The following is a 12,655-nucleotide window of genomic DNA, read 5'->3' as shown; positions in this document are numbered from 1 at the left end:
AGTAAGGTCTCCTATTTTTTATAAGTACATAGACCTGTTTATTTCAACATTGGTTTACATTAGTTTACAGATTGAACATTTAGCTATTTTTCGACATAATCACCATTTGTGTTGATGCATTTTGGTAGACGCTGTGGCAGTTTTTGTATGCCCATGTCATAGCAGCTCCCCGCCATGCTGTTCAGAAAGTTATGAACTGGCGTGTTTGTTGCTTGGTCTCAGGTGTAAAGTGGTATGCCCAGGTTTCGTCACCCGTGACAGTTGAGTCCAGAAAGTTGTCCTGTTCGGCTGCAAGGCGGTGAAGAAATGTGCGGGAAGCATCAACTCGTTGCCCCATGTGGTCCTCAGTCAGCATGCGTGGCACACATATTGTGCACACCTTCCGGTAGTTCAATGTTTCCGTTAAAATTCTGTGAGCAGTGCTTCGGGAAACCTCATGAACCAACGTGCAGAGTTCATCCAGGGTGATCCGCCGATCTTCACGCATGCTTTGCACAACGTTCAACACTGTCTCCTCAGAAATTGACGGTCTCCCGCTCCTTTGTTCGTCGTGAATTTCGGTCCTACCAACTGCAAACTCTGTGCACCACTTATGAACATTTTTGACATCCATGCACGATCCACCATACACTTTCGTCAATTGGCGATGGATTTCAATCGGCGCATTGCCCTTTGCGTTCAGAAACCGAATAACTGCGCGCAATTCGTGCTTGGCGGTAACATCCAACGGGAGCTCCATTCTCAACGGCTGTCAAGCCAAGACTGCGCATCTCAGCACGGCGTGCGCATATTTACACACAACGCATCAAGCACTCTTCAAAACAGTGAGACCAACCGCCACACAAACAGAGTTCTGTACTTATAAAAAAATAGGAGACCTCACTTTTGGGATTGCCCTCGTACATTGCTTAGCATAGCTGGCCTGCTCTTTTTCAGTAGCAGTCTACATCCTTCCCTTAAGGCAGTTATTTTCACCATGTGCTCAAGTTTTAGTTCTCTCCTCCGTTTTCCAGTTTTGTTTAATATGGTGCAGTTTAAATCTGTTCGACACATTGATGTTCTTTCCTGATACCTTTGGAATAAAGCTGTTTGCTGGAAAAATGATAACTTGGTAATAACTATATTTCATGGTATTGTGGAGAATAATATCCTAAAGCAAAACATAATACATAGCCGCAATATGTTGTAACGTTTTTGATGACTGTGATCCGCAGTCTGAGATCAGCAATCATACCTGCATATTACAACAGTCAATCTGATTTTGTTTTGGACAAATACTACACTCCTGGAAATTGAAATAAGAACACCGTGAATTCATTGTCCCAGGAAGGGGAAACTTTATTGACACATTCCTGGGGTCAGATACATCACATGATCACACTGACAGAACCACAGGCACATAGACACAGGCAACAGAGCATGCACAATGTCGGCACTAGTACAGTGTATATCCACCTTTCGCAGCAATGCAGGCTGCTATTCTCCCATGGAGACGATCGTAGAGATGCTGGATGTAGTCCTGTGGAACAGCTTGCCATGCCATTTCCACCTGGCGCCTCAGTTGGACCAGCGTTCGTGCTGGACGTGCAGACCGCGTGAGACGACGCTTCATCCAGTCCCAAACATGCTCAATGGGGGACAGATCCGGAGATCTTGCTGGCCAAGGTAGTTGAATTACACCTTCTAGAGCACGTTGGGTGGCACGGGATACATGCGGACGTGCATTGTCCTGTTGGAACAGCAAGGTCCCTTGCCGGTCTAGGAATGGTAGAACGATGGGTTCGAAGACGGTTTGGATGTACCGTGCACTATTCAGTGCCCCTCGACGATCACCAGTGGTGTACGGCCAGTGTAGGAGATCGCTCCCCACACCATGATGCCGGGTGTTGGCCCTGTGTGCCTCGGTCGTATGCAGTCCTGATTGTGGCGCTCACCTGCACGGCGCCAAACACACATACGACCATCATTGGCACCAAGGCAGAAGCGACTCTCATCGCTGAAGACGACACGTCTCCATTCGTCCCTCCATTCACGCCTGTCGCGACACCACTGGAGGCGGGCTGCACGATGTTGGGGCGTGAGCGGAAGACGGCCTAACGGTGTGCGGGACCGTAGCCCAGCTTCATGGAGACGGTTGCGAATGGTCCTCGCCGATACCCCAGGAGCAACAGTGTCCCTAATTTGCTGGGAAGTGGCGGTGCGGTCCCCTACGGCACTGCGTAGGATCCTACGGTCTTGACGTGCATCCGTGCGTCGCTGCGGTCCGGTCCCAGGTCGACGGGCACGTGCACCTTCCGCCGACCACTGGCGACAACATCGATGTACTGTAGAGACCTCACGCCCCACGTGTTGAGCAATTCCGCGGTTCGTCCACCCGGCCTCCCGCATGCCCACTATACGCCCTCGCTCAAAGTCCGTCACCTGCACATACGGTTCACGTCCACGCTGTCGCGGCATGCTACCAGTGTTAAAGACTGCGATGGAGCTCCGTATGCCACGGCAAACTGGCTGACACTGACGGCGGCGGTGTACAAATGCTGCGCAGCTAGCGCCATTCGACGGCCAACACCGCGGTTCCTGGTGTGTCCGCTGTGCCGTGCGTGTGATCATTGCTTGTACAGCCCTCTCGCAGTGTCCGGAGCAAGTATGGTGGGTCTGACACACCGGTGTCAATGTATTCTTTTTTCCATTTCCAGGAGTGTACATCTCTATATCTCCAAAATACCTACTGATGGAGGAAATTTAGCAGCTTATATTTATTAAAGCATATATTTATTCAAGTATAAGCATCACTGTCTTTTTACTGTTAGATGTTTCTCCCAGCGTAAATTATGTCTCACCCCGGCAACTACAAATATCATGATAGCCCCACAATGGTTAATATGTGATGCTGATGGAAGGCAACACACTCGAGCGTAAATTCTTAGGTGGTTCACTTAAAACTTTTTCTTCTTCTGCACTTAAGAAGTTAGTCAGCTGCCTGTTCTAGCTTCCCAGTTCGGTCCATCTTACACTATGTTCCCCTACAATCCTTAAGTTTGCTTGATGATACTGGTACTCGGATGTTATGAGTGTATGCATGCTGTGTGAAGTTTTGGAGTCATAGATCTATATTCTGGACTATGTAGCACATATTTAAAACGTGTAATTCACATGAAGACGATGGGTACGAAACTCATTGAACAGTTGCGATTAGATTTTATCACTGCGGAAATTGTTTTAGAATATCTTAGAATGGAAGATTGGGTATTTTTGGAAAATTGGAAAAACTGTAGTATATAGCACTGGGAGGTGGGAGTGCTTACAGAAAATATCTTGGTCTCATTCATGTCAGTCACATAGCGTTATGCCAAAGTGTCTTATGTCAACAATCATAGTAATATTGCCAGCCACTTTCTAAGTAGGATAGCCCTGCTACATCCTCTCACTATGGGGTCTGGAATAAGAATGAAAAGGTAATAAAAAGAGAAGGCGAGGGGTTGAGAAAAATTATTGTTAATTAACCCGATATTAAAATTTTTATCATTATTTATGAAATAAGTACCTAGTACCTAATCCCAAACAACTGCGTTCCTTTCACTTGAACGACGATTCTCATACAATTCGAATAAAAACATAGTACGGAGGGGAGAGGAACTTGATTCCTATTGCCCCTGAAGGATGTAATGCCGTTATCTGTCCCAGAACTGGTGAAGTGGATGGGTGACATTCACTTGCAATGGCCTAAGATGTGTGAAATCATCGTGTGTCAGGAGGGACGAGGGTTCCTCGAAGTCTTATCAGTTACCTTGGCGCACTAGAACAATGAACCTTTCGTTCCAGAACCCACACTGTCACACAACGTTTGAGTCGTAAGTCTTCCGTCTGGTTTGATGTGTTCCGGCACAGCTTCCGCTTCTGTGTGGACCTTGTCACTGCAAAGTAGCACTTGCATTCAATGTCGTCGATTTTTTATTATATTCCACTGTCTTGCCCTATAGATTTTGTCCACAGTGGCTCTCTCAGCTTTATGTCTCATTATCACACTTCTTCTTCTAGTCAGTGTATTTAATGTATTCCTTTCCTCGCCTATTCTGAGAATGACCATTCTTATCTTATCACTGCACTTAACTACAATCCTGGAAATTGAAATAAGAACACCGTGAATTCATTGTCCCAGGAAGGGGAAACTTTATTGACACATTCCTGGGGTCAGATACATCACATGATCACACTGACAGAACCACAGGCACATAGACACAGGCAACAGAGCATGCACAATGTCGGCACTAGTACAGTGTATATCCACCTTTCGCAGCAATGCAGGCTGCTATTCTCCCATGGAGACGATCGTAGAGATACTGGATGTAGTCCTGTGGAACGGCTAGCCATGCCATTTCCACCTGGCGCCTCAGTTGGACCAGCGTTCGTGCTGGACGTGCAGACCGCGTGAGACGACGCTTCATCCAGTCCCAAACATGCTCAATGGGGGACAGATCCGGAGATCTTGCTGGCCAGGGTAGTTGACTTACAAAAATGGTTCAAATGGCTCTGAGCACTATGGGACTTAACATCTATGGTCATCAGTCCCCTAGAACTTAGGACTACTTAAACCTAACTAACCTAAGGACAGCACGCAACACCCAGCCATCACGAGGCAGAGAAAATCTCTGACCCCGCCGGGAATCGAACCCGGGAACCCGGGCGTGGGAAGCGAGAACGCTACCGCACGACCACGAGATGCGGGCAGTTGACTTACACCTTCTAGAGCACGTTGGGTGGCACGGGATACATGCGGACGTGCATTGTCCTGTTGGAACAGCAAGTTCCCTTGCCGGTCTAGGAATGGTAGAACGATGGGTTCGATGACGGTTTGGATGTACCGTGCACTATTCAGTGTCCCCTCGACGATCACCTGTGGTGTACGGCCAGTGTAGGAGATCGCTCCCCACACCATGATGCCGGATGTTGGCCCTGTGTGCCTCGGTCGTATGCAGTCCTGATTGTGGCGCTCACCTGCACGGCGCCAAACACGCATACGACCATCATTGGCACCAAGGCAGAAGCGACTCTCATCGCTGAAGACGACACGTCTCCATTCGTCCCTCCATTCACGCCTGTCGCGACACCACTGGAGGCGGGCTGCACGATGTTGGGGCGTGAGCGGAAGACGGCCTAACGGTGTGCGGGACCGTAGCCCAGCTTCATGGAGACGGTTGCGAATGGTCCTCGCCGATACCCCAGGAGCAACAGTGTCCCTAATTTGCTGGGAAGTGGCGGTGCGGTCCCCTACGGCACTGCGTAGGATCCTACGGTCTTGGCGTGCATCCGTGCGTCGCTGCGGTCCGGTCCCAGGTCGACGGGCACGTGCACCTTCCGCCGACCACTGGCGACAACATCGATGTACTGTGGAGACCTCACGCCCCACGTGTTGAGCAATTCGGCGGTACGTCCACCCGGCCTCCCGCATGCCCACTATACGCCCTCGCTCAAAGTCCGTCACCTGCACATACGGTTCACGTCCACGCTGTCGCGGCATGCTACCAGTGTTAAAGACTGCGATGGAGCTCCGTATGCCACGGCAAACTGGCTGACACTGACGGCGGCGGTGCACAAATGCTGCGCAGCTAGCGCCATTCGACGGCCAACACCGCGGTTCCTGGTGTGTCCGCTGTGCCGTGCGTGTGATCATTGCTTGTACAGCCCTCTCGCAGTGTCCGGAGCAAGTATGGTGGGTCTGACACACCGGTGTCAATGTGTTCTTTTTTCCATTTCCAGGAGTGTATTTTATAACACCAAACCTCAAACTCTTCGACACTCTTATGTTCAGATTTTTTCACAGGTTATGATTCATTCCCATACAATGCTGTAATCCAGCCTTACATAACCAGAAATTTTTTCGTCAAATTGAGGCCTATGTTTGATACTAGTAGATTAATTTTATGGGGAAATGTCTTCTTTAACTGTGCTAGTCTGCTTTTTATGTCATCCATGCTCTGCTCGGCATGTATTATTTTGGTTGCGAGTAAAGAGAAGTCCTCCACTTTTTTCTATTAAGTGGTTCCCAATTTTATTGTTAAATTTGTCGCTAATCTCGTACGTGTTAACTCTCATTACTTTCGTTTTTCTTTAGTTTGTTCCCAAATCATATTCTGCGCTCGTTTCATAGTTCATTCCATTCCACAGGTTTCGTAATTCTTCGCCATTTCAACAGAGGGTAGTACATCATCAGTGATGTCTTTTTGCACAGAAATTTAATCTCACTTCTGAATTTATCTTTTATTTCCTTCCCTGCTTCGTTCGACAGTGTAGAGAATGAGCATTAGGTTATACTTATTACTCAGTTTTTCATGTCCACCATATACAGGAATAACTATTTGTGTTTCTCTCTGAAGCACAATACGATGTAGTTGTGCCCTTATCACCAGCTACATATTTCTGTTGATCAGACAGTACAGAGTCTGCTGTGCTGCAGATCATCGGCCTTCCAACACGAAATGGTAGATCTTACTTAGCTTCAGTGGGTTGGAAATAACAGTCAATGAGTTGCAAAATACAGGTTTATTAAACACTGACGCCGGCCGAAGTGGCCGGGCGGTTCTAGGCGCTACAGTCTGGAGCCGCGCGACTGCTACGGTCGCAGGTTCGAATCCTGCCTCGGCCATGGATGTGTGTGATGTCCTTAGGTTACTTAGGTTTAAGTAGTTCTAAGACTGATGGCCTCAGAAGGTAAGTCCCATCGTACTCAGAGCCACTTGAACCATTAAAAAAAAAAAAAAAAAAAAAAAGGAAAAAAAAACTGACCATGGTTTTCACTTTTTTAAAAACTGTTTTCTTCAGAAGGTACTGCATGTAGAATCACGTTATTTGTATCCAGTGTGGCAGTCGTTGATTCTGTCTAGTGCATGTCCGTGTCATACCCTCAATCATCATTTAGAATATATGATATAAAAGTAGTAGCTGTCTATTGTAAAGGTTTGTCTTTCTGTTCTGCTCTGCTTCCCAGTGGATGTTCCTAGCTCTTGGCATCATGTGTCATACGAGCTCAATAGCAATAACTCAAAAACACGAGATGTTTTCCTTCAGTTCACAGTATCATATTTCACCCAATAAGAAATATTTTATTGGGACTAGGAATTAAATTTGTCTTCAGATTAGTTAAAGATTTAATTTTTTCCCCTTTGAACGTCCTCCATGTGTTATGATGGACAGAACAAATAAAATTTCCTTATTAAATAAAATGTTCTCGGGTTTCTAACCACGTCAATTGCTTAAAACTACACGAGCTTTCGGCCAAGCACTCATTGGCCATTGTCAAGTGGTATGACTGCCAGTGGGCTGTTGGTGCGCCATTATATACGCTAGATGCCGGTTGTGACGTCACTGGTGCCCGTGACATTGCCATATATGTGCATGTTTTGAGTCGGCGTTCGATGTGCCCTCTTCAACCTCGCGATCGCTGGATCTCACGCAGCGCTGAGCTGTAAGCCACCGTCTCTATTCAGGGTGTTTGTGGTAATTTTTATTTTAATAGCTTCCTGTATTAAACTGTCCCAGAAGCCGTTAGTGCGAGCCACGACAGAGGCATCGTCAAATTTTATGTGGTGATGGTTTTCTAACGCATGCTCAGCTAACGCAGATGTCTCTGGATAGCGTAGGCGATAATACCTCTCATGTTCTTTCCTGCTTTGTTCCACATTGCGCACTTTTTGTCCGATGTACTTCTGGCCACACAAGGTATTTCGTAGATTCCAGGTGTTTTGAGACCTACTGCGTCTTTAACTGGTCTCAGTAATTGACGGATTTTCGTTGGAGACCTGAAGATTGATTTGATGTTGTGTCTTTTCAACAGGCGGCTTATCTTGCCCGACACAGAGCCACAGAATGGCAGCAAAGCAAGTTTCCTTTCCTCCTCTTCGTCGGTGGTCTTATTCTGATATTTCCCAGAAATCACTTATTTCATTTGATGGGCGCTGTAGCCGTTATTCCTGAAAACCTTGCGTAGGTGGCTCAGTTCATGGGGCAGGTTATCGTCGTCTGATATTACTCTTGCACGATGCACCAATTTTTGTAATACTGTGCGCTTCTGTGCTGGATGATGATGGCTGGTGGCGTGCAGGTACAGGTCTGTGTGGGTGGGTTTTTTGTAGACGCTGTGGCCAAGGCACTCATTTAGTTTACGGTGGACAAGGACGTCGAGGAAGTGCAATGCACTATCTTTTTCCACTCAGCGCCGCGTGGGATCCAGCAATCGCGAGGTTGAAGAGGGCACATCGAACGCCGACTCAAAACATGCACATATATGGCAATGTGACGGGCAACAGTGACGTCACAGCCGGCAGCTAGCGGTATATAAGGGCTCACCAACAGCCCACTGGCAGTCATACCACTTGACAATGGCCAAGGAGTGCTTGACCGAAAGCTCGTGTAGTTTTAAGCAATTGACGTGGTTGGAAACCCGAGAACATTTTATTCAATGTTATCGCCGTGAGACATTGCATTCATACAAAATTTCCTTATATTAATATATACGAAATATATGATATAAAAACATCATTCTACAGTGTCGCCTCGTCAAAAAATTGATTTATCAAACATCCTCGTATACAAATATTTCTTCCCTGAAAGTCCGCCTACGATTCATACATGATTTATGATACTGAAGGGCCTACGCTATTGAAACGTGGACAATAAACGATAAAGACCTGAAGAGAATAATAGCCTATGAAATATAGTGCTACAAAAGAATACTGTAAATTAGACGCATAAACTGGATAAGCAGGGTAGCGTTTTCTGTAACTGATACAGGCAAAACCTTCCAAAAATGATACTCCAGTTTGTTCATAAGACAATCATACCTATCATAAATGTTCCTACTGTTAGTAATAATACCACTGTTTAGAAGTAGTTTGTCACAGTTTTTCCATTATCAGCTTCAATTTGGTAGTAAAAATAATTTTGACAAACAGCACTTTCAGAATGTAAATAAATGTGCACACATCTGTACAACGTTCGCCACACTTATGCAAGTATTGACTCAGTACCCGCAAAATTTGTGTTACATGCACAGAAAACTAACTTTGCGCTATTTGTTGAATTATTCATTATTGTCATATTTATTGTATTGAGATAATTATCAGCAGTCAATATATTCCTTAAATATGATACGCTATACGCTCCACGCCCAAAAGTGATTGTCGCCTATGTTACAGCCCCAGCCTCACAGTGGTGTACCATGGGTTGCCACCCTTACCATACGACAAAAATCCAACCGCCAGAGACGAAACCTCCAGCAGTAATTTCATTGCTGGAAAAGAAAACCCTCCAATCAGTAGGCCAAACGCAGGAGAATCAGAAGACTACACTTGTGAGAAAAGCTGCGGCAAGTACACAAAAACGATTCAGACATCTCTTTAATGAGTGACGGTAGTGAGGATGTTGTCGATCTCTTCGGAGAACCGACGGTAGATCCTATAGTATTGACAAATACATCGTATGTTGATGGAAGAGATTACATCTTGGCTAAGTTTATCGGATGAAGGAAGAATTCATACAGCTACATATATGTTTGCACATCATAAAAATTCTGGAAAATGACCTAGAAATTAGGTCTCTAAATTCTGTGTAAATAAACGAAAGAGTTTTTCGGGTTGTTAGATTATCCAGGGATTGTCACCCATGGAGAGTGAAATGGGATGTCAGGACAGCAGTAGATTTTTTGAATTTAACTTCTTTTTTCTAGCCCTCGGCTGTAGTACGTCAGGAACAGCTTATTGAAAGCGGCCAGTTGCCTCTCATATGAAGCAATATACGTCCAGCATTGCTGACAGTCCAAAGAGTGGGGCCAAGCATGGCGTCACTCGAATACCACTGAGGTATGTCTCTGGCTGTGTCCGTGGCGACAGTGCAGCAGTGCAGCTGACGGTTCCATGACCTCCCTCCAGCGAGCAGGAAGCTCTACGTTCTAGTGGCCGCTGCTTTCGTGATACAGGGCTGACTGCTCTGTACAGTGGTCAAACAGTGGACCACTATTGCATTCCGGGATGTCACACCAGGTGTCACAGGTTCGCAGTGCAGGCTGTGATAATGAGATGAGAATATTCTAGTACAGGAATAACTGAGTGCTTATACGCTCCAGACTATGTTTATTCAGGGCTTAAGGAATATGCTCTAAACACGTCTGTGGTGGCAAGTGAGAAAAGGCTTCCGTCCTTCCGCTAGCGTATTGCAGCATTGGCTGTTGCTATACTGCACCCAGCTGGTTCTGGTTGGCACCGCCTGAGGGCTCTGTTTCTCTTCGCAACGCATAACATTCTTGCGTGCCTGCGGCTGGCTATGTTGCAACTCACTTCCGCTATGGCATACTTTCTGATTGCAAATCAGCTTATACTCGCTAACATCTACATTTTTTCCTTGTAGTTACTCTTTTTCTTTCAATGATACATACGAATTTTGTGATTTTTTTGTCATATCTAGGTTTCCTTGCCCTAACGGAAATATGTTAAATCGGATTGGAGAGAAAGGAGTTATATGGTATAACATCCTGAAGCATCGAGGCGTAGTTAATTGGGTAGTGGAGGGGAGTATGTGTTGCCTTCAGAATTTCGAAGATTTTATCAACGTTATCTACCTGCATGAGTAGCTGAGTGCGCTAAAGCGTGCTGCCGTTGTGACATGAGGACACAAACCAGCCCTATATCGAATCTGTCTCGTTGATTAATAACGAGGGCTAGTGAGTCAGCCAGACTGGATGTCGTTTTTAGGCGATTTTCCACATCCAACTAGGTAAGTACTGGGCTGTTAACCACTTTCTGTCTCAGTTGCACATTACGCAAATATTTAGACAACGTTGCAACACTTAAACACGAGATCTAGACTAGATACAGATAGATGAGGATAAGGAAATTCTTCTTGGGGCATTGGTGGCTTCAGGAAGGGCAATGGGCCACCAAATGCAGTTACATTGAGAAAATCTGTATAACAATGCCGAACTTGTAGAGAAACGGGAACAGCAACTGGAAAAGAAATACGAGGGTTGTCCAGAAAGTAAGTTTCGATTGGTCGCTAAATGGAAACCACATCGAAAATCAGAAACATTTTATCTGCAGGAGTTAGCTACACTTTCCAGGTACTTCCCTACATAGTCGCTGCTCCGACTTAGACATTTGTCGGAGCGTTATACCAAATTTCCAACACAGTGGTCATAGAAGGCAGCCACCTGTGCTTTCTGATAATTCTCAACGCTGGTCCATAGCGCTTAGCCTGCGCCCAAATGTTGAAACGGGAACAGCAACTGGAAAAGAAATACGAGGGTTGTCCAGAAAGTAAGTTTCGATTGGTCGCTAAATGGAAACCACATTGAAAATCAGAAACATTTTATCTGCAGGAGTTAGCTACAGTTTCCAGGTACTTCCCTACATAGTCGCTGCTCCGACTTAGACATTTGTCGGAGCGTTATACCAAATTTCCAACACAGTGGTCATAGAAGGCAGCCACCTGTGCTTTCTGATAATTCTCAACGCTGGTCCATAGCGCGTAGCCTGCGCCCAAATGTTGTCTTCGTATCCAGCGTTTCATGTGAACAGAGATGATACTCAGGACGAGCCATTTTGGGCTGTGTTGTGGGTGACCGAACTCTTCTCAACGAAAAGGCTGCAGGAGCGTCTTCACTGCCCCTGTAGAGTGCGGCTGAGAATTTCCATGAAGAAGGAAGCGGGTGGCAGTTCTGGTAGGCGGGCTGCATTCGTTAAGCTGTAGCTTCTCAGTGGGCCCTCCTACTTGGCGGGAGACATCGTTGTTCTAGGCACCTATATTCGCTCACAGTGCACCCACAACTGAAAAGAGCGTCTTGGTGCGATCGATGGTCATACTAGAGACACTACCCAACACATCTGTGCAAAGCTTCATCAGGTTTTCACTGTGGTGGCCATTTTGCGACAGATCTGAACTTACTTTCAGGACAACCCTCGTATTACAGTCAACATTATCAAACACGTTCTATAAATCTACAGTTGCTATAAATGACTTCTAAGATAAGCAGTAGTGCCAGTATCACTTTCTTGTTCTTGTATTTCTCGGAATCCAAAATCAACTGACCTGAGGTCGACATTTACCAACCTTTAGATTCTCCTGTAAATAATTCCTGTGAGTATTCTGCATCAATGTTTCAAATTGACAGTTCGTTAATATTCATACCTGACTAAAGCCTTCTAGTTTACAAGCCAAATAACTTCGAATGAAACACTCGAGCTTTCGACAGCTGTCACCGCCATCGACGTCAGCAATAAAAGACAACTGACTACCGGGGCTGGCACAGTTTTGCGCTTGTAAAAGTGCGACTGCAGCGTCTGGAATCTTCCAGTCAAGGTCGACACATGCAAGGAAAGGCTAGTTGGGCAGCTCCAGTATGCCACAGGATCGATGACGTCAGGTGGTGACAAGGGCCTGCGCCACGTTCGAAACTTTCCCTCCCGCCTCTCTACAAGAATCAACTTAATTCACGCCTACCACCGCGAAAGACTGCAAGGACACAAATATTCAAGTGTCAGCATCTGGCCTTTTTTGACACCTTAGAAAGTTTTTTGAATAAAGGTCTGCTTTCTTTTCAGTCTTGCTGATGTTTAAGAGACGAAGAACGTATGTTTGGGTAGTTGGCACGCAATAACAACTCCTTCAT

General features: G+C 45.9%; 1 protein-coding gene across 1 annotated transcript in view; it reads left to right on the top strand.

Moving 5' to 3' along the window:
* LOC124803003 (sodium-coupled monocarboxylate transporter 1-like) overlaps window positions 1-12,655 on the top strand; it is a 180,532-nt gene that overhangs the window by 143,518 nt on the left and 24,359 nt on the right. The gene's annotated exons all lie outside the window — the stretch shown is intronic.

The sequence above is a fragment of the Schistocerca piceifrons genome, chromosome 6 (genome assembly GCF_021461385.2).
Source record: "Schistocerca piceifrons isolate TAMUIC-IGC-003096 chromosome 6, iqSchPice1.1, whole genome shotgun sequence".
Taxonomy (NCBI): Eukaryota; Metazoa; Arthropoda; class Insecta; order Orthoptera; family Acrididae; genus Schistocerca; species Schistocerca piceifrons.
Note: the sequence above shows the minus strand (reverse complement) of the source record. Positions and strands in the feature narration are given on the sequence as shown.